Source organism: Miscanthus floridulus, chromosome 6 (genome assembly GCF_019320115.1).
Source record: "Miscanthus floridulus cultivar M001 chromosome 6, ASM1932011v1, whole genome shotgun sequence".
Classification (NCBI taxonomy): Eukaryota; Viridiplantae; Streptophyta; class Magnoliopsida; order Poales; family Poaceae; genus Miscanthus; species Miscanthus floridulus.
In genome coordinates this window covers 1,450,533-1,473,608 of record NC_089585.1, presented here as the reverse complement: position 1 = coordinate 1,473,608, position 23,076 = coordinate 1,450,533, and the positions used below count along the sequence as shown (strand labels likewise).

At 50.4% G+C, this 23,076-nt stretch overlaps 2 pseudogenes; both read right to left on the bottom strand.

Annotated features, from left to right (window-relative positions):
• Positions 1-449: 449 nt before the first annotated feature.
• Positions 450-6,786, bottom strand: LOC136457338 (uncharacterized; annotated as a pseudogene).
• Positions 3,961-5,905, bottom strand: LOC136461497 (hydroxyphenylpyruvate reductase-like; annotated as a pseudogene).
• Positions 6,787-23,076: the final 16,290 nt, after the last annotated feature.

Genomic DNA, 23,076 nt, shown 5'->3' with positions numbered 1-23,076 from the left:
AGAGAGGAGTAAGGGCAAGGGGTAGCAACGACTATTTCACGTGCTAAGGCATGACTAGGCGACAGCGTGTCGAGCTGGCGTGGCATGCCACATGCGCAAATGTGGTAAATCTAAAACTAAAACTTCTCTCATTTGGTAAAATTATAAGTGTTATTCTAAAAATAATATTCGGATGAGTGCCAACCTTTATAACGGTAAAAATGTTAAAAGCCCCCTAAATTTCAACATAAGATTCTGCCCGAAGTGCTCTCCAGTCGAGAAGGAAGTACTCTAAAATCAACGAACAGAAAAAGCTCTTCTCGAGGGAACAGCATCAGGAGGGATTTGCATGACCGGAGCATCCGCTCATTCATCTCATCCGGATTCGTGTCGTTGTTCAGTGCATATGCCCTGCTGCTGTCATGCAAGTCACAAATCACAAGTTATCCCAGAAAGCTGCCGAAATTATTTCTCTCATTCTCTGGTTATTAGTCGATCTCCATCCAGGTTATGAACAGAACATATATAGGCGCAACTATATCTACAAGAAACAAGATGACAGCCATTATTAATCCAGCCAAGAGAGACGACGACGACGACGAACAAATAAGAAGAAGAAGAAGGTGGTGATCGATCCATGCATGCATCGCATCTTCTCTAGCTGATCAAAGCCGCTGCAAACTCAGCTCATCGTCGCCTGTAACTGCAATCGCTCCGACGGAACCTGACCGGCCTGGAGCTGCCGGGGTCGATGGCGACCGGGCACCTGACGCGCACGGCGTGCTTCACCCTCACAAGCTCTCCCGATCACGTGCCCTCTGGTCTTGACCGCTAGCTCCAGCGTCAGCGGCACCTTCCCTTTGCCTCCGGCGTCGTTAGCCACCACAAGCGTGGCGCCGGCTCCGTAGAGCGGCGTCTTCTCGCCGTGCAGGACCGCGGCCGCGGCGCGGCGGCTCTTCCTCGGCTGGTAAAACTTGTGGAGCTGCAGAGGAGAGGAGAGAACAGCTGAAGGGGAGGGAATTCTTTCCTGCGTTTGTATCATGGTGAGAGATTGCAGTAAGGACTAAGGACGCGTACCTGACCGGTGGCGATGGCGATCTCCGAGTACATGAGCCGGATGGAGCTCGAGGAGACGTGGATGCCGAACATGGTGGAAGGGTTGTGGACGGACATCGCCAGCGAGCAGTTTAGTGTCACCAGCTTCGTCGCCACCCCGGTGCGGTCCGTGCCTTCCCCGGCGTAGAAGTTGTGCACTGTCAGGCTCTGCACACATGCATGGAACACACAGCAATCTTTAATTTGTAACAATAGGAACCTGACAGCATGAACAATAGGTATTTTTATTTAGAAAAAATAAGGATTTTTTTGGGTCTCTGCATATGATCAATGAATACGGTATATGCATGAATTTAGGGAGTTCGGTTCAGTTGATGGGAATGCTGCGTGAACTTCAAAAGTTCAGAGATCACAATGGTCATTCATGCAAGAATGCGGATCGATCTTCTCGTAGTGGCGAGCATCCTAGAAATCGATTCCTTTGAATCAATACAATTCCTGCTCTAAACACGCACAGTAATCGATGTGATGTACCTTGGCGACGACGGTGGGTTTGTAGCGGCGAGCAACGGCCCAGACGACGAGGCAGGCGGCGGCGAACGCGAGGATCAATGCGCAGAAGACCACCCCGCAGCACACCGGGAGCTCCTCCTCCTCCTGCTGCTCCTGGTCGACCTCGTCGTCTGACTCGTCCGCCGCCTCCTCGTCAATGACGCCGCCCACCTCGCGCCACTTGTTCTTCTTGTGGCCAGATCCGCCGCCGTGACGCTTCTTCCGCCCGGCGGCCAGCGGACCTGCTGGCGGCATGGCGAGGCGGACCGGAGCAGCGTGCCCGAGAAGCGGGTGGCGGAGGAGACCCTGGAGTGGCGGCCCGTGGAGGAAGCGTGCGAGGGCGACTCGAGCGGGCTGTTGTACACCGGCGTGGTGTGCGCCGTCGTCGTCGTTGTCGACGACGACGACTTGTGGCCGCCGCCGTCGTGGGACGGGGCTCTGCACGTAGTACGCCGGCCGCTTGTTGTTCGGGGTCTTGGGTGTCCGCGGCGGCGTCGTCGTCGCCTGGCTCGTCGCGTCCGACGACTCCGACGCCCCGCGCTTCATCGCGCCGGCCGGACGGACGCGCGGTTCGTTCTTGCTGAGAGTGAGACTAACAACCTGCGATATAATAATAATTGGGAAAAAAAAAAGCGTATGACTTTGCATCTGCGTTATGAAAGACAAGGAAGGAAGGTAGCCGGAGCCAGCTGGCTTTGGAGCCACTGTGGAAGGTAACTGTAGCTTGTTGCATAGCTAGGAGTATATACACATTGCCAGGTGGGCTGGGGGCGAAAAGGCACGTGTCAGTCACTGGCGAGCAGTGCAGATAGGACTAGGAGAGCAGAGTCGCTGCTAGGTGAGGCGGACACGTGTCGGCACGAGGAACGTGTGTGTCCGTGGAGCACAACAGAAGGTGCAGGGTCACGGACCGCATGTTCCGGGTGCACGTACTGTAGGTAGTTGAAGTGGAAAAAAAGGTAGTGCTACCAAAATTCACGGGTAGGCATTATATTGGATCGCCAAGACAAGATGCATGGCAAAAGAAGAGGAGGCATGCACGCACGCACATGCACTGATGAGTGAACCTTGGAATGCAATGCAATAAAGCGCCAAGAACCAAACGATCGGCTCGGCCGTGTGGTGTGGATCAGATGCGAAGCAATGCGAGGCCGGCCGGGCACGCCCTGCCTCAGGAGTCAGCAGGATCCAGCGACAGAGGACGACGGAGAACCACGCAAGGCAAGGTAGGCAACAGATGAATGGAATCACGAGGCCATGCGCAGAGGAGGGAGCGAGGGAGGAAGAAGGGAAGATGGATGTGGATCCATGGAGGAGAGGGCGCTTGCTTGCTTACCTCTCCTGTGTGTCTCCTGCTTCCTGTGCCTCTTCCTCAGCTCCTCGTCGTCTAGATCTCGTTCTCTCTGGACTCTGGTGCGTCGTCTTGGTCGCCGCGAGAAATGGACGGGGACGGGAGGTGAGATGAGATGAGGCGTTGGGTCCCGTCCCTTCCGCTCGGCTCACTCCTCAACGTGATGAGTAGCATGCTACCCCACACGTCAGTGGGGCTGGGACTCTCTTGCTTCTTCTCCACTTGGCCGCCCCGCTGGTCGTGCGTGGGGCCAGGTCGTCAGCCACAGCCGCTGCATGCATCTCCATCCCCCATTCGTCAGCTATATATATGCACTGGCTACTCTCGTCACTCACTACATCTTTCTTTTTGGTTGTTGTTGTCACGAAGAATCGACAACATTTCAGTTTCATTTCACAAGCGGCGATCATTTCGACACAGAACATTTCAATCCCCACTAGCTGAGGGAGTTCATCATCAGGCGCTGGCGCGCTGCGCCTACCTGCTGTTATTCAAAACACCACGCGCAGGCAGCCGTGCCGACGAGGCTCGGACCCATCAGACCACCGGAGTCAGCAGCGGCTTGCTGAGCACGTGCGCCTCGAGGTTCCCCAGCACCAGGTCCGCCATGGCCTTGCGCGTCTCGTAGGTGCCGCTGCCGACGTGCGGCACCAGCACGACGTTGTCCATCCCGAGCAGGGCCTCGGGGACGTTCGGCTCGTCCTCGAACACGTCCAGCCCAGCGCCGCCGAGCCGCCCGTCCGCCAGCGCCGCCACCATCTCGGGCTCGTCGACGTGGGGGCCGCGCCCGACGTTGATCAGCACGCCTTTCGGGCCCAGCGCCTCCATCACCTCGCGGCTCACGATGTGCCGGGTCGACGCGTTCAGCGGGCACGCCACCACCAGCACGTCGCTGTTGGACGCCAGCTCCACCACCGTCGGGTAGTAGGTGTAGTTCGGGTACACCGACTTCTGCTCCGTCCGCTGGTGGTAGCTCACCGGGCAGTCGAAGGCTTCCACGCGCCTCGCCACCGCCTGCCCGATCCTGCCCAGCCCGATGATGCCCACTCTCTTCCCGCTGAACTGCAATGCAATGACGACACGAAGAATTCTTTGCGTCAGGAAATCAGAGCTGAATATGTCAATGATGCGCATTACTAAGTCAGCAAGGTTGACAAAAAAAAGGGAACACATCCATTCATGACAGCAAAGTGAAGAATGCATCATGCTCATTGCTCTGGCCACACCACACAGCAAAAGATAAGAAGAAATGATGAAACTCCAAATCATACGCCAATGTGAGTATCTCCATAGATGATAGATGCTCTTATTAATCATGTCTGGTCGAGTAACAACCTGACTTAAAAAGGAGAACAGCATGCCCCTGGAGATGGCAGGCTGACTAGTAGCAAACTAAAAATAGCAGAGTGCAGAGTTGGGATTACAAATCATAGTGTCAGGACCTTCAACTAATCTCCGATCGACCAAGTGCTAGCGACAATCATATGTCAATGTGAGAGTATCTCCATAGATAGGTACTCTTATTAATCATGGCTGATCTGAGTAACAGCCTACTGACTGGCAAACCAAAAAAAAAAAAATAGCAGAGTGCAGAGTTGGGATTACAACCACTGCGTCATGTTCTTCTACTACTAATATCTGACCAAGTGCCTACCAGCAACAATCAGATCACCGGAGTGAGCAGAGGCTTATTCGTCGCGTGCGCCTCTAGATTTCCTAGCACTAGGTCAGCCATCGCCCTGCACGTTTCTTCAGTGTCACTGCCCACATGAGGCACCACGACGACATTATCCAAACCGGAAAAGCCGCTCCGGAACCACGGGCTCGTGCTTGTACACGTCGAGGCCTGCTCCTCCCAGGCGTCTCTCGACGAGCACGGACACGAGCTTGGGCTCGTCCACGTGTGCTCCGCGGCCAACGTTTACGAGCACTCTGGACCCAACGCATCAATGACCCTCACGGTTCACAATGTGGTGGGTCTCGGCGTTAAGCGAAGCACGCCACGATAAGCATGTCGCAGTTGGCTGCCAGATCGACAACGTTCGCGTAGAACTTGTAGTTTGGGAAAGGCTTCTCTGATCTTGAGGTATAGCTTATGGAACAACCGAATGCCTCGGCTCTTTTCGCTATCGCTAAGCCTATCCTGCCTGCCTAGCCCCAGAATAGCAATTCTCTTGCCACTGAACTGCAGGAAGATAACAAGAGTCATTTCCTTTTCTATTCTACCAAACGTTACTTCAGTCTATATGCATATATCCTGATGCTACTGAAGAGAGTAATAACAGCATCCAGTGTGCCAAGCAACTCGTGACAGATTGGTGTGGCCTAAAATGTAGTTTCAGATGATGGTACAGAGTGTTCACTAATCTGATTATTACCTCAGCATATATAAGCATAGTTCTAGTGATGAAGCAATGCAGATCTAAACAAGCAACCTAACCGAACCTTGATTAAGTTTGACAGATGACTAACCTGATTACATGTAATGTCATCAGGAACAATGCCAAAAAAGTTCCTACGGGTAGGGTTCTCCTAGTGAAAGGTGATAAAAAACACAGCATCCAATGTTTTCATGTGCAGATGCGACAACCATCTCTAGACCCCAGAAAATTATCAACCTACAAACATCAACATTAAAAGGATGTGGTCCTCCCCATCTTCGATTTCCACTTGAAAGCTACGTCATCCAGAGAAGCAACATTTGTGGCTTTAAGAAGCCCAACAACCCCTTTAATTTCAGTAAGATAGGATCCAAATTTACCGTACCCCAGGGCTAGGCTAGTTCCGAAAATGTGACTGGTTAATCTGCCGAAAGCGCCTTCCACTCAGGTGCTGCCAATCTATGTTTTTCACATGTAATAACAGGAAATGTTCAAATGAGCAACCAAATTTGACAAAGGCAACATATGACATGAAACAAAATCATTTTAATCCTTTGATTGCCTTAGAATTTGTGCTCTCGTTCATCAACCCCTATTGATATGAGATAGTGCCCGCTCTTTTTATTCGGGGGGTCGTTAACTCGCCCCTCTTGTGCTTGCCAATAAACCTCGTCCTCACAGGAGTACTATCCTCACCTCAACCAATCTGTCTAAAGTAGACGCCTAATAGTACACAGAATATGGAACTGAGGTTCACACCGCCAAAGTACCAATTTATCATCATATTCACTATATACTAAAAAAAATGACTAGATCGCAAAAGTACCATATACTGGATTCCTATTTTTTCCCAAATTCGTAGAATGAAGCACAGTATGTATGTATGGTACATCAAGGAAGAGATGAAATTCGGTATATAATGAATGAACAATTAATAAGGAGGAGAAGAAGAACAGGGAGCAGGGAAAACAAAGCGACGCACCCGCGTGGGGTGTTAGTCGCCCCTGGACTTCCAGAGCCCCGCGCGGACGTAGCGGTCGGCCTGCGGGATCCTGCGGAGCACGGCGATGGCGAGTCCGACGGCGAGGTCGGCGACGTCGTCGGTGAGGACGTCGGGAGTGTTGGTGACCCGGATCCCGCGCTCGCGGCACTTGGCGAGGTCGACGCGGTCGATGCCGACGGAGAAGGAGGCGACGATCTCGAGCGCCGGGAGCGCGTCGATGAGCGCGGCGTCGGCGCCGTAGTTGGCGTTGCCGACGACCGCGCGGACGGCGCCCGCGTGCGCGCGGAGGAACTCCTCGCGGGGCGACTCCCAGAAACGGTACAGGCGGCAGCGGCGGTCCAGCTCCTGCTCCAGGTACGCGTTCACCGGGTAGAGCAGCAGCACGCCCAGGGACTCCATCGGCGGGCAGGAGGCGGCGGCGGCGGACAGAACGTCAGGCGTGGTGTGGCTGGGGCGTCATGATGAGGATGGTGGATATATATATATATAGGTCCCTGACTGACTCCCTGTGGTCTGTGGAGATGTGCCTTTGTTGGTGCTCACAACAGATCCAGATGCCGGCCAGTTGGCATTGGCACTTGAGTCAGCTCCGGCTTCCCCTGTTGGCGGTACTGTAATGGTGCTATTATGAAATCAAACTACTCTAGAAATTCGATAAAAATTTAAAATTTTTGACTTAAGATAACTCTTGAAATCTATTTTATTTAGGAACAGAGCGAGTACTATACCTTTATAAAATGAACTACTCCCTCCATTTTAAATTATATATCATTCTAACTTTCTTAAAAATTCAAAACATCTCAAGTTTGACTAAAATTATAGAGAAAATTATAAATATTTTTAACATCGAATATGTATATTATGAAAATATAATTAATGAAGAATCTAATGTTTCGTAGGTATCATAAATGTTATTATTTTATTATATAAATTTGGTCAAATTTAAGATGCTTTGACTTAAAAAAAAGTTAGAATGACTTATAATTTGGGATAGAGGGAGTAAAAGTTAGGGCTAGAGAAAGCTCCATGTTGAGTTTTGGTAATTGAGACAATCAAAGCGGACTAACCTTTGCACTTAGTGTTGTGTTTGAGATAGGTTGGTCCACATCCAAGTTGAGCTAGATGGCTACCATGGAGAGATGGTGGGAGGCCAAGTGGAGATCAAGTGATCAAGTGCTCCAACTTGGAAAAGAAGAAAGAGAAAAATAAAATAGGGCTTAACGCAAAGGTATAAGACCTAAGGCCATTTTGTTTTGCTGGTCAAGACACTATAGAGAGTGTGACCGGGTTTAGGATAGATAGTCGTACTATTAAGAGGGGAATTCTCGTTGCAATTACGGTTATCAAGTGCCACCAGGTGTCCTTGACTTCATGCATGTGCATCTAGACCTAGTGAGTTAACAAACCCATGGAGAGTGGCTTAAAATCTTGCTAGCTCACGTACACAAGTGTTGAAATACTTGAAGCTAGCACCTATGCACAAGGGTGGAGAGAATTGAGCAAGAGGGACGTTTGAACTGGCATCGGACAGAGACCACAGGGCCATCGAACAAATGACCATGGTGTCCGATGCCTAACCCGGCTTGGGTCTGTGCTAGTGAAGCATCAGACAAGGAGGGCTTCGTACATCGAACTGTCCGGTGGAAAGTTTTTCCACGCAGGTCCCACCTGTTAGTTTGTTCGCACATGAGGCAGAGTGCATCGGACATCGGCTTTTGTCCGATGGCACCCCATCAGACGTGTCTGGTGTGAATCGGGCGACTCTGGGTGCTCTCTGGATCGCATCCAACAGTGGTGACATGTTTGTCCGATGAGCATCGGGCATTGCAGTATGGCGAGAACCGTTGGGCACGCAACGGCTAGTTCAAACGGTCGTCTCCACATGGTGGCAGCACGTGCATCGGAGACGAGCACGATTGTTCGATGGGAGGCATCGGACGTGTCCGATGCCCCTGTTTTTAGCCCAAGTGAGTAACAGGCAGTTGGCTTGGTTTTGGGCTATAAATAGATGGTGGTCAGCCCTTGGCCGGCTCTCTTGGCTCTCTAACATATTAATACACCTTATGAGCATAACCAAGCCTCTCCCACTCATTTCCTTCATAGTTTGATCATCAAAGTGAGATTGGGAGTGATTCCAAGTGCATTTGCTTGAGTGATTGCATCTAGTGGCACTTGGAGATCGTTGTTGTTGCGGTATTCTTGTTACTCTTTATCGACAGAATATCGTCGGCAGTCCTCCGAGGGGTATCCCACGAAGGTAGATTGATCGGCAGAGGTATGCATAATTATTGGGGACCGAATACTGGGGTACCCAAAGAGAAGAAGCTAATAACCATCAAACGTTAATGCTTCTGAATAGATAAGAACGCAACTACACTTCTTGCTTAAATGACTGAAGATTGGCTTCGCCTCGCCCGACCCCCGAGGGCTGGACTTCGCCTCGCTTGACGTCTGGGGGCAGACTCCGCTTCGCTTGACGACTGAGGGCAGGCTCCGCCTCGCTCGACGTCCGAGGGCTAGCTCCGCCTCACCCGACGTCTGGGGGCAGACTTCGCCTCGCCCAATGTCTGAGGGCAAACTCCGCCTCGCCCGACGTCTGGGGGCAGACTCCTCCTCGCCCGACGACTGAGGGCTGGCTCTACCTCGCCCAACGTCTGAGGGCAGGCTCCACCTCGCCCGACGTCTATGCGCTACTCCTTCATAACTACGCGTGTAGATAAGGCGGGACACTTAAGTCAACCGCAATAACGAGGATCATATCATGCACGCCTGCAGGGAAGTACCATCAGGATATGACCAGACAAGCGCTTTAAGCCCTTCCAGGCATGTCAGAGCCCAAACAGTGTTGCATGTGCCGACATTTATGCTACAGTGTTATGGGCACCGACATTTGCCCTTGGACACGAATCCTGACGGAAACATACGACAACCACTACGGTCCAAAAAGGAAAGTCATGTCATCTACAGTAACAAACGTGGGGCCTCTATGCCATCTGCTCCCCATAGGGTCATGGCTCAGCACCCTGGTACGTCACGCCGCCCGCCAGGGCGAGATAGGACATGACCACTTGCTGAATGAAGCCAGAGTACGGCCCTATCAGGATCAGCGAATGTGCTATCCCTGGCACCGTCTGTCGTGTCAGCGGGACAGGCTCAAAAGAAAAGAAAGACCCAACACCTTCGAAAGACCTTCTCTGCCTTTAGTTTTTCCTCTTTCTCCCATCTGTAATCCCTGCTCCCCCTTCATCTATAAAAGGGAGGGTAGGGAACCCCACTAAAGGGATGGATCAATTCAACACACCACGCACCACATAACCCACAGCTGAGCAGCAACCGAGCTCTCAGCACTCGTTCGACCTTTCTATCAGAGACTTAGGACCTGTCCCTCTCTCGATTGTTTGTACCCCCTACTACGAATCTTTTAGTGCTAATAACATAAGCAGCAGCAGCAAACTAGACGTAGGGACATTCTACCCAAACCAGTATAAACCTTGTATCTTTTAGCACACCATCCGGGTCTAACACGTAACAAATACAAATTTACTAGTTGGTGTTTACTCGAAACACCGACAGTAGTCAAGAATAAGAAGGCAATAAAGACATAAGAGTTAGACAGGTTTGGGCCATCAGCGTGACGTAATACCCTACTCCTATGGTCTGTTGGATTGTATTGGCTTCGTATAATATTGCCTATGTTTGGAGGGGGTCCCTGCCCACCTTATATAGTCTGGGGGCAGGGTTACAAGTCGGTTAGATCTAGAAGATAACCGGAAAGTAATAATAGATTACAGGAATCATGGGATCGATCGTATCCTAATAGATATCGTAGTATCTTCAAGATATCTTTTCGGTGTCTTGCGGGGCGCGTCGAGCAGCGCCGTACTCCACAAGGCTTCGTCTTGTGGGCTGGATCGCCCCTAGGAGCGTGGCCCATGTAGTTTGCCATGGGTATCCAGGGTCGCATCCCCCACAGCTAGTCCTCGAGCACCTTGTATCTGCTATGCAACGCCGTCTTTAGCTTGTTCGAGCAGGTGTGAACAAAACCAAGCAGTTAGACTTATGGTTCGACCACCATACTGAGTCACCGAGTAGTTGTGAATCGTCGTCGAGCAGTGTATCCCAAGTAAGGCTTGCCATAAGGATGTAAGGAGCTCAAGTTCAAAATCGAAAATTTCCTCACAGTGGACCAAGTGTGCCCACTTGGAGTCCAACCATGAGAAAGAGAGATAGCCTTCTTCAACTTTAGGAGGCACAGAGTCTTCTAGATTAAAGCAAACACACTCACCACAAGGTGAAGTGTGCCCACTTAGTCCCCGAGCCTAACAGTAGGTGACGTAGTCACGTGGTGCCAGGGTCCAAAGTAGAAGAAAAGCAGAAGACCTGCCGAGCAGGCAGCTAGTCCCTAGGCAGAGCCCTAAAAAAGAGAAACATATTCACCGCAAGGTGAAGTGTGCCTACTTAGTCCCCGAGCCTAACAGTAGGTGACGTGGTCAGGTGGTGCTAGGGTCAGAAACAACAGTAAACAGAAGAAAGTCCCTAGTGCGGTGAGGAACCAAGTCATTATGATGACGCAGTCCCCGAGCCACAAGTGGAAATCTTGGAGAGATCAAATCATGGAGAAAAAACTGGAGTAATGGCTGTATAGTAGGAGCTAGTGAGCCTTAATGGTATTTGTGGAGAAGTCGGTGAATATTCGGTGTGCAGTAACAAGTTGCGGCAGAAAAAATGGCCGATATGGGCTACAATTGCATGGAAGCCTAGATAACGGCCTAGCACTCTGCTTCAAGGAATTCGGAAAGGCACAAATCGTGGTGCGGTTTCCCAAAAACCCTAGAATGAGAAAAGTGGGTACGGTTTCTTTATAACCGTGCCACCACGCTCCACGCTCCCACCTTTGCCACTTTGCCTTCCTCCTCAGCCTTTGCGCTCCCCATCCACATTCACACGCGCTTCCACCACCAATTCCAATCTAGATCTAAGAGATGACACCGAAGAGGAGAGGTGGTAACCCAAAGAAGGCAGCCACCGGGATGAGCCGTGACAAAGAGTGGGTACCGTCCCTAATGGGGGGAGATGATGCTCAATGAGATGGTGGTGGCAGGCGTTCTCCCTGAGCAAGTCACCACTGAATGGCGTCCGGCCGATGGTGAGCCCTATCCAATGCTGCACACCGATGAAGTCATAGTATTTGAAGATTATTTCTATCACAGATTAGGAATTCCTGTTCATCCTTTCTTGTGCAATCTACTGGAGTATTGGGGAGTGAGCCTGCGCAATCTGCATGCCAACACCATCTCACGCATCTCTATTCTTATCCATTTTTACAAGGCATATCTCGGCATTCTTCCTAACTTCAACCTGTTCCAACACCTGTTCTGGCTGAAGAAGAAGGGCGGAGGTGGTTCTAGAGTGGTTGGTAGAGTGTATCTACAGCTCCACGATGGGATGGCGGGTGAGTACATTATGGTGCCACTGAATACATCGCTGAAGGGGTGGAACGCTAGGTGGTTCTACATGAAGCAGAGTCACCCAGCCGTCAGATGCGATGTGGACCAGGTTCTAGAGAACTAGAGGAGCTGGTCAGAGAAACTGACCAGTGGTGATATGGACCAGGTGAAGGAGCTCCTCGATCTAATGAGTGGCATAAAGATGAACAGAGTAGTGATGGTGGTGAGCTTCATAGTGCGCAGCACCTAGCCCTACAAGGAGAGGGCCCACACGGGCTTTGACTTCATGGGGGACACCGATGGCACCCGGGAGAGGATGGAGAGGTTGACGAAGGAGGCCGTGCTTTGCTAGGCTGCTGAGCTGTTCGCTCCCAACGCGCCGTACAACATGCCAGGGCAGCCTAAACCCTTCAACTGCACAAACCCACCTCCTCAGGTAAAAATCTCGACTATTGGCCCTGGTGTTTTTATCCCATATTAGCGCCGAGCAGTGAGCTGATTCTCTTGTTGAAAGATACATTTGCAGGAACGGGCGGCATATTTTTCGGGCATACCGAGGAGCGACTAGCCAAAGGCAGTTGACGCCTAGCCAACCACTCAGCCGGAGGAAGGTGCTATCAGCACATTGTTGGAGTCTGAAGAAGAAGGTGTTGGTCAAAAGGAGAGTCTCCCCTGAGTGTCAGAGAAGGTTTGGGGGAAAAGGGCAGCGATAGATGAGCCAGCCCGAAAGAAGAGGAAAATGGCGGGAGTAGCTAGCATCTCGCTTGGCGGTGATCAGACCACTCGGACGCAGAGTGCGGCGATGTCCAAGTGGTCGGATGACGATGGGGCTCCAGTAGCTCCTCCCCCAAGCACTAAGGTGCTGCCGCATGACATGTGCGCGGAGGTGCAACCGAAGGGAGGGGAAGGAGTCCTCGAGCAGCAGGCGAAGAAGACGTCGATAGCGGGGGCTATGCCTTTAGCCCGGGACACATGGATTGACCCTAGAGCAATACCTGGGTGCTCAGGGAGGCCGCGTCGGTTCAGGACCGTCTACCGGGAAGCCACTATATAATTGTTCTTGCCTTGGAATCGTTTACTGTTCGATCTTTATAGTTGCGGTGATTGACGAGCTAATCTAATGCAGGATGGGAAGTGCAGAGGATCTGAATCCTTCCGTCTAGACTAGCGAGTGGCTAGGAGTTGTTCCTGGCATGGAGACAATGCCAGCAGACCCCGTCCTAGACTCACCGGGCGCTCGACGACCTATGGAGGAGTCGACCGCCGCTGCCGATGGAGTTGGCGATGGAGAATGGTCAACAGCAATGGTGGCCAATTCAACGGAGATGCTAGGAGCGATGGCGTGAGCCACCGAATCTTCGGAGGCTAGAGCTAGAGCTACCAACAGCGTGCCAAAGTCTAGGGCGGGGAGGCCGGTGGTGCTAGAAGAGTAGGCGGCACTCCCTAAGACATCAGAGGGTGTGGTTGGACATGCTGTGTGGCCACCAAGCCCCCAGGTGGTGCCACTAGCTACGGAGGAAGAGGACGAGGTGGAGGAGATTAAGCATGAGGAATCACGACCTCAAGCTGTCCGGATCCTCCACAAGCGGGGGGGGTGAAGTGGTGGTCGTGGAAGAGAAGGACACCACTAGGGAGGTCAGGAGGCTAGAGTCCACCCTTTCCACAGCCATGAAGTAGATCAAGGTTAGTATTACGTCGGCAATGTCCATCTTTGACGTTGGAGATTAGAGTTCTTCATGGTCTTGGTGCTTTTGCAAGGCATAGCATGAACTGTCGTACACCGGCAGCAGCTGATCAAGAGGATGGAACCCTTGCCGAGGAGAATGCGAAGCTAAAGGAGGCGATGAAGCTGATGGAGAAGGATGTCCAAAGAGCCCAGTGCGAGCAGGATCTTGCTGAGTCCAACGCCAAGGACCTAGAGTACCAGAAGGGCATCCTATCCGAGCAGCTAGCGACCTTGTCTAAGTAGTTGAAGCACAACTCCGAGTAGCTAGAGCACAGCTTCGAGCAGCTAAGAAGCGCCTCCAAGCAGAAAAAAGGTATTGCGAATCGGTGAACTTGCTCTGTATTGCCGAATAGCTTTAATGTTGCTGACGATCTTCACTTTTGTAGAGCAAGATGTGGAGCTCGCCAGTTGCGTCAGGTCATTAGTCAGCTCCAGCAGGAGAAAGGAAAAGTGTCTAGGCGAGTGGAGAAATTGGCCGAGGAGCTGAAAGGTGAGTAGTTTGCGGTCGGAGTTATTGCTGAAGTGACTTTTCATTTGACAGATCCTTTTGGTGCATGTAGAATACCACCAAAGGATCAGGGCGCAGTTCGACATGCTGGAGCTAGAGGCGCAAACCTAGAGGAGAAAGCTTGACACCATGGTGGCCGGAGTTAGGCCGGTGCTTGACTGCATCGACATGGAGGTAGCTCCTCAGCCCGACGATAGGCTACCTTGTTTGGACACCATCATTGATAGGTGCAAGGCGGTGTGGGAGAACTTCAAAAGCTTCAACTATGATACCACTGTCTCCGTCACGACGCATGCCCTGGCGGTGGTTCGGTCCCACTACCCTGCCATCAACCTTCAAGCGATAGGGGCCAGATTCACCAGAGGGATGGGTGCGATGAGACAGGCGCAGCTGAAGGACGAGGTGGAGGATGCGGCGAAGAAGCTAGCCAGCGACATTGACCTATTCGGCGAGGTGGAGGGCGACGGCCAAGCCCAGTAACCCGAGTGGAGAGGACCTATATGTAACAAGTGGAGAGGATGGTTAAACGCTTGAGGGCATAAACAAACATTTATGTATGTGTATAAATATTGTAAAGTGACATGTGCATGTTTATGCAGTTTGCTAGTATTTCGGTGAAAAATAGATGTAGTGTTAACCCTAACGCAATTATACATGGTATAAGTAGCGTCCGAGCAGTTAGTTCGTTACTAGGCTCTTGGCCTTGGCTATCCTGTATTCCATAACATCGAGCCCAGAGCCCGTGCATGTGTAGGAGGAACAGACGTGACTAAGGAACCACAGTCGACCACCCATAACGTAGAGATCAGAGACTGGGTTTTCTTGAAAGAACATGAAGCAAAATGTGTGTTGCTCGATGGTTGGCGAAATATCTTAGAGATATTTTAGTATGGAGAACCATGGCAGAGTGTTTATGGAGATCGCGTATTGGAGTTTGTTAAGGAGTAGCTTAGAGCTGGCAACCACAAATGGAGATTAAACTATAGTGGAGAAATAATGGAGACAAAGTATGCCGACAAAAACTTTGTTCATCATGGAGTGAAGAGTACATATCTAGAATGTTTCAAGGATAGAAACATATGAGGTGCTCGATGTGCCACGAATTGGGGATGTCGATTCCTTCCATGTCACATAGCCGGTAAGACCCTAGTCAGGAAACCTCTTTGACCACGTAAGGCCCTTTCCATGGGGAGGATAGCTTGTGCATCCCTTCGGTTCTCTACTTTCTGCGGAGAATGAGGTCACCGACAGCAAATGAATGACCTTTGATGTTGCAATTGTAGTATCTTCACAAGCCTTCTAGGTATTTGGCTATGTGGATGTAAGTGATCAGGCGTTCTTCTTTGGCCCTATCGATGTCCTCTGTCCAAACAGCTACGGCTTGCTCTTCGTTATAATGTTCCACCCTAGGTGCTCAGAAGGTAATGTCCGCTGGAAGTATGGCTTCTAAGCTGTAGACCAAAAAGTATGGAGACACACCAGTGCTGCGACTAGCTTGAGTGCACAGCCCCCAAACCATAGCTAGAAGCTCTTTGAACCATCTGCCCGGATGCTTTTTCTCTTTCTGATATAGCCTCTTTTTGAGGGCATCGAGGATCATGCCATTGGCCCATTCGACCTGGCCGTTGGCTCTAGGGTGGGCAATAGAGACGTATTTGATGGAGATGCATCGGTCTTTGCAAAAGTCCCAAAAATGATGACTAGTGAATGTAGTTCCAAGGTCGGTGATAATGCTATTCGGGAGACCAAATCTGTGGATGATATCTTTGAAGAGCTCGATTGCCTTTTTTGTAGTAGCCAAAACAAGCGGTTTGTATTCGATCCACTTGGAGAACTTGCCAATGGCGATGTACATGTACCAAAAACCACCTGGCACTGGCTTGAAAGGTCCGATCATGTCCAGTCCCCAGCACGCAAAAGGCTAAGAAGCTAGTATGGTCTGTAATTCCTGCATTGGCACGCGTATTTGCTTGGTGAAAAATTGACACCCTTCACAACATCGGATGAGGTCTTCTATGTCAGCGATGCCCGTGGGCCAGTAAAAACTAGCTCAGAAAGCTTTATCGACCAGGTTTCTCGAGGCCGCGTGATTGCCACAGGAACCAGAGTGAATTTCAAGAAGTAATTTCGCTCCCTCTTCTTGGGTGATGTATTTCTGCAGTATCCCTTCCATGGCACTTTTTCTCATCAAGGTCCCATCCACCAGCATGTAATGCTTGCTATGATGGATTAGGCGTTCAGTTTTGGTCTTGTCAGTGGGTACATCGGTGCTGGTGAGGTACTTGATGGACTGTTCCCTCCAATCCGTGGCCGATGAAGGCACTATAAGTACCAGCTGCTCGGCGGGGGGATTTCTTGAACTTCCTTCTCTTCTTTAATAGATGGCGTAAAGAGGTCTTGGATAAAGACCCTAGGTGGAATTGTGGCACAAGAAGAGCCTATCTTAGATAGATGGTCGACGAGCTGATTTTGATCCCGTACCACGTGGTAGTACTCGATACCATGGAACTTCCCTTCGAGTTTCCTGATCTTGGCGCAGTATGTGTCCATCTTCTCACTGGAATAGGACTAGTCTTTATTGACCTGGTTGATGACCAGCGTGGAGTCTCTATATACCATGAGACTGGAAAATGAATTCGGAGAATGTATCGTAGCTCGTCCTTGGTCGGCGTAATGAATAAAATGCCAGCACCAGCACCGTTGATGTTGAGGGCGCCATCAAAGTACATCACCCAGTGCTCGGGGCAAGTAGCAGGGATGGGCTCTTAGATCTCAATCCACTCAGCAACAAAGTCAGCGAGCACCTATGACTTGATGGTAGGCCTGCTTCTGAATTCGATGGAGTAAGTGCCGAGCTCAATAGCCCACTTGATGATGCGACCATTGGCCTCTTTGTTATGGAGGATGTCCCCTAGAGCAAAATCAGTGACCACAACAATCTTGTAGTACTCAAAGTAATGGTAGAGCTTGCATGACGTGATCAGAATGGCGTATAACAGTTTCTAAACTTGAGGATAATGAGTTTTGGACACATTAAGGACCTCGTTGATGAAGTAGACCGGACGTTGTACCTTGTAGGTGTGTCCGGCTTCCTCACGCTCGATGATGATAGCTGTGCTAACGACGCAAGAAGTGGCGGCAATGTAGTTTAGTAGGGTTTTGTCTGGTCGAGGCGCCATCAGGATCAGAGGCTTCGTTAGAAACAACTTGAGCTGCTTGAAAGTTGTATCTGCCTCCTCCGACTAGGAGAAGCACTCGAAGGCTTTAAGGAGTTTGAAGAACTATAGTCCTTTTTTGCTGAGGCGTGATATAAAGCGGCTGAGAGCAGCCTGCAGCCTATGAGCTTCTATATATCCTTTATGCAGGTTGGCCGTTTCATATTTGTGATGGCGAAGACCTTATCGGGGTTGGGTTCGATGCCACAGGCGCTGACGATGTAGCCCAGGAGTACGCTGAATGAACTCCAAAGATGCACTTTGAAGGGTTCAACTTCCATCTGTATCTTTTCAGGTTGGCGAACGTTTCTTTGAGGTCGGTAATAAGATTGTCGACAGTCTTGGACTTGACGATCACATCATTGATGTAAGCTTCAATGTTGCGGCCTATCTGTTGATCGAGGCATATCTGGATGGCCGTTTGGTAGGTCGCCCTAGTGTTCTTGAGTTCGAAGGACATGGTGGTATAGCAATATAAACCAAAAGGTGTGATGAACAATGTCTGGATCTGGTCATCCTCTTTTAGAGATATCTGGTGATAGTCGGAGTAACAGTCGAGGAATGAGAGCAGTTCACAGCTAGCGATGGAGTCTACAACCTCGTCTATTCAAGGCAAATCGAAGGGGTCTTTAGGGCAGTGTTTGTTGAGATCAGTGTAATCAACGCACATTCTCCATTCTTTATTCTTTTTTTGAATAAGAACAGGGTTTGCCAACCACTCAGGATGATACACTTCTTTAATAAATCTGACAGCTAGGAGTAGTTTTATTTCTACTCTAATAGCCTCCTTCTTGTCTAGCATGAATCATTAGAGTTTCTGCTTGATTGGTTTGGTAGTCGGCGAGACATTCAAGGAGTGCTCAATCTTCTCCCGTGGTACCCCTAGCATGTCTGTAGGTTTCCAAGCAAACATGTCAGTGTTGGCATGTAGGAAGGAGACGAGCATGCTTTCCTATTTGGGGTCGAGGTGAGCCTCAATCTTAACGGTCTTGGAGGGGTCGTCAAGGCCGAGGCCGACCTCCTTTGTTACCTTAGACTTGATAGAGGCGTGAGGAGGCTCTAGCGCTAGGATCTCTAGATCATTGGTGGGCACCATCTTGGTGTCGGTGACCATGCTGGCCATCTGGATGGAGAGGTCGGTGGCTTCGGCGAGTGTGAGACTCTCTGCCTCATAGGCGTAGGTGATGGAGAGGTTGGCCTGTAGGGCCAGAACTCCTATAGGCGAAGGCATCTTCAACACCAGATAGACATAGTGTGGTATGGCCATGAACTTGGCCAGAACTGGCCGACCAAGTATGGCATGATAGGCGGTGTTGAAGTCGGTGACATAGAAATTGATGTGCTCGACGTGGTAGTTGCTGACCGTGCCGATCTGTACTAGGAGGGTGATCTCTCTAAGCGGTTTAGATGCCCTGCCAGGTACCACACCCTAGAAGGAGGAGTCAGAGGGTGTGAGGTCGCCCATTCCAAGGCCCAGCTCATTTGGGCCCCAGCAAAGAGGAGGTTCCAAGCACTTCCGCCGTCGACGAGTACTTTCCTGAAAAGCACTTTCCTAATGGTTGCATCAAGAACAAGGGGGAAACACCCTATGTAAGGGATGTCCACCCACTAGTTGGCCCTACTAAAGGTGATGGGGACCTTGAACCAGGGGCGATAGCTAGGGTTGGAGATGGCGTCTTCTGCGTTGACGGTGAGCACCCGGTGGGCGGTGAGCTTCCGATCTCTTATGCTCTTAGCAGCGGCGAGGCCCCCAAAGGTAGTGGCGACCACTTTATTGTGATCCTAGAAGGCATTATTGTTGTCCCCAAGTGGTCGTTGGCCTCTTGCTTCATCGTTGTTGTCGTCGTCTGGCTTTTTGGCCTGAAACTCCATAGCCAAGCTGAGGCAGTCCTTCATCTTGTGCTTGCTATTCTTATGGAGGGGGCACAGGCCTTTGAGGATCTTTTTGTACTACTCATCGTAGTTGCGCTTGGCGCGAGGTTTGTCAATGGCAGCAACGATGAGATCTAGTCGGTGGCGGCGATATTGACCAGATTTGGACCCTTTTGGCCAATCACGGCACTATCCCAATGGTGACTACAGTCGTCGTAGCGGCGCTCGTTGTGGCATCGGTCATTGGGTCACTCATCGCTACGGTGAGTTGGGCGATGAGTGCCTGCATCCTCATTGAAGCGTACTTCAGCCTCTTTGGCATTGGCATACTGATCGGCGGTCGTAATCATCTTGCCAATCCCCTTTGGTGGCTTACGGTTAAACTTGGAGCAGAGGTCACGGTGATGGAGTCCTCGAATGAAGGCAGGGGTGACCTCTGCTTTCGTGATGTTGGGAAAAGAATTCCTCATCTCAGAAAAGCATCTGATGTAGCTACGGAGGAGCTCGGACGGTTTCTGGTAGATGCGATTCAGATCATGCTAGGTGCCCGCCCTAATACATCTAGCCATGTAGTTGTCGGTGAAGACCTTCTTGAGCTCTTCCTAGGATCTAATGGAGTCTAGGGCGAGGCTTGTGAACTAGTTCATCGTAGTTAGCGTGAGCATGATAGGAAGATAGTTCGCCATGACACTGGTATCTCCCTCAGCGTCACGCACAGCAGTGGCATAAGCTTGTAGCCACTGTGTGGGGTTCATCCGTCCCTTATAGGGCTCAACCCTTGTGATTTTGAAACCACGGGGCTACTAGAGTGTTCGGAGTGCCCTCGTGAATGCTCGGGACCCTTCAGGATCATCGTCATCGTGATCTACGGCGTTGCCGGCATTGAGTGACTGGAGGGTTGAGTCCGAATTACCGAACTCTTGCTCATATTCTTGATGCCAGCGTACTTCTTCTTCATGGCGAGAGAAATGGCGCCCATCAATAAGACGTCACGCATCTCAGAGATTGTTGATGTGCGCATGGACATCTTGGTCGACTTCTTGGTCATGTAGGCGAGGGTAGTCGATGCAGTTCCCCCAAGCTCCGCCCTAGAGGGGTTGTCCATCATCGTGGTGTTGGTCGGCGAAATGACTTTGGCTAAGGCGGCGATTGGATCTTGGCACGATGGATCAGCAAATCGAGCTTGTCAAGTAGGAAGGTCTCTGATCCTAGTAGATCTCGTTGACCTAGCAGTGTGCCGCTTTGAGCATGGTGGTGACCTTAGCAACCTCTGGTGTTTGCTCGAGCTGGGCGAGCTCATTGGCGGCCACAGCCAAGTTGGCGCTTAGGGTCTTGTAGATGTCGTGGCCATCAACATGGACAAATTCATCGTCGAGGTTGCATTGGAGTGGGCGTGGCCTTCCTTGTGAGTCGAGTTGTTCATTACGAGCAGCCTCCGCTAGCACAATGGTGGCTTTGTTTGCTCGGCGTTGCGCATAGTTGGCGTTCTTGTTGACACGAGTGGTGCGGTCCTCGTTGGTTTCCCCGTCCCGTGGAGGGCTATCGATGCTGACATTGAAAATTCTGCCTCCATGGAAGGGTAGGAAAGGAGGTTGTATGACGGTAGTTTTGGTGATAGTCTCCGTAGAGCCATAGGACTCGGAGTCTAGATTTTCCTCCAGGATGGTTTGGAGGGATGCTTCGAGGTGTCGGCCAACGTGTAGCATGTTGGCAGTCGGCAAGAGCTAGTTGGCGATCGAGACAGCGAGAGGATGGATATCTCCCACCTAGTTGGCGAATTTGCCCCTTAGGGCATCTTGATAGGTGGCGGAGACGCTGATGATCCCAAAGGGTAGGGTAGTAACCCCTGGAGTTCCCTGATCAGCCTTCGATAGATCAGAATCAGAGGGTGGTCAGCACTGAACCAGAGTGGTCAGAGTCGATTCTACGATGGAGAGGCAATCAACGAGCTTATGGCCAACCTAATCAATGGATGTGATCAGATCATCGTTGTTGATTCGCCTTCTTGGGTAGCGGTGGAGTGGGCGGTGAATTATCGGTGAAGACGACATCAGAGGTGGTTCTAAGATAGGATCTATAGTCACATGTGTTAGGGTGATCGGTGCAGAATCGATCTGCACCAAATCGATGAGCTCTCCATCTCCATCAGTGTTGATGACCCAGGAGATCGATCTGACCGTGAAGATCTGGCCGGGCTATGGGAGGGACGAAGAGGCTGCAAAATGTACCATCTTGTTCGACATGGAAACGACACGTACACCCCTACCTGGTGCGCTAACTGTTGATAGAATATCATCGGCAGTCCTCTAAAAGGTATCCCACGAAGGTAGATTGATCGGTAGAGGTGCGCATAATCAAAAATAAGAAGGCAACAGAGACACAAGAGTTAGATGGGTTTGGGCCGTCAGTGCGATGTAATACCCTACTCCTATGGTTTGTTGGATTGTATTGGCTTCGTATGATATTGCTTGTGTTTGGAGGGGGTCCCTGCCCGCCTTATATAGTCTAGGGGGCAGGGTTACAAGTCGGTTAGATCTAGGAGATAACTGAAAAGTAATAACAGATTATAAGAATTATGGGATTGATCGTATCCTAACAGATCTCGTAGTATCTTTAGGATATCTTCCCGGTGTCTTGTGGGGCGCGTCGAGCAGCTCCATACTCCACAAGGCTTCGTCTTGTGGGCTGGACCGCCCCTGGGAGCGCGGCCCATGTAGTTTGCCATGGGTATCTAGGGTCGCACCCCCACACTCTTGGTTTTTGCCACCACCTAGATGGCTTGGAGCAGTGTGGATCATTGAGCGGCTATTGGTGATTGTTGTCGGCTCTGATCAAGGTGATTGTGAGGGGTTCTTGTGCCTATCCCCACGGGAGATCGCAAAAGAAAACTCTAGTGGATTGCTCGTGGCTTATGTAGCCTATCTTGTGTGGTTCTTACAGCGCCCAAGGTGTGGGCTAGGCTTGTGATGCCTATTAGCACATGAGCCACCAAGTTAGTGTCTCACCACAACGTGGACGTAGGTTGTCAGAAAGCAACCGAACCATGGGGATAAATCACAGTGTTCATATTGTTGATCTTATTGTGATTGTCTCTTGACTAGCTTCGGTTTGCTCTCCCTCTATCACTTGTATTTACATTTCATAGCTCATACTTGTTAGTGTGCCTAGTTATTTTGTGTGGTTAGTTAGCTAGTAGAGTAGCCTCTCTAGTTGTAACTAGTTGTTCTAGTCACTAAGGATTACTTGTTAGTGTGTTTGTGTGGCAAACAACCTAGTGATCATAATTGACTAGAATTGTGTAGGTTGGCTTGCTTGAGTGCTAGTAGAGCTAGAGCTTTGCAAGAGCTTAATTGTTGTCTAACAAGTTGGTCTAGTGATTTGTTGATTTTAAATTAGGCTATTCACCCTTGAAAGCCCTAGTTTGGTTTTGGTTAATTGATGAAACCTATAGACTAATCCTTGATCTAAGTGTGTAGACAAGATAAGATGGTCCAAGACCAATTCATGTGGTCGGCAAGGCACTAGTGTGGTCGGCTAAGCTTAGGTGTGATCGGCAGAGACATTGGAGTGGTCAGCTATGATGATCAAGTGCTCCTCATGTTGAAAAGAAGAAAGAGAAAAACAAAAATCATGATGATCAAGGCAAAGGTATCAAATATGTTTTTGTTTCACCACTCAAGACACCATAGAGGGTGTGAGTGAGCTTAGGATAGATAGCCGTACTATGAAGAGGGGAGAAATTCATTGTGAAATGCGGTTATCAAAGTGCCACTAGAAGTTCTAACTCATTGCATATGCATTTAGATTCTAGTGAGTGGTAAAACCCTTTGAAAAATAGTTTGGAAAATGCTAACACACGTGCACAAGTGGTGTAACACTTTGGTGTTAGCACTTGGAAGCAAGGGTGGAAGAAAGGAGTTGAAAAGAGGAGAAGAGAGAGCTCCGAACCCTAGGGTGTCGATGGTCCGGACCATCGCTGTTGGGTC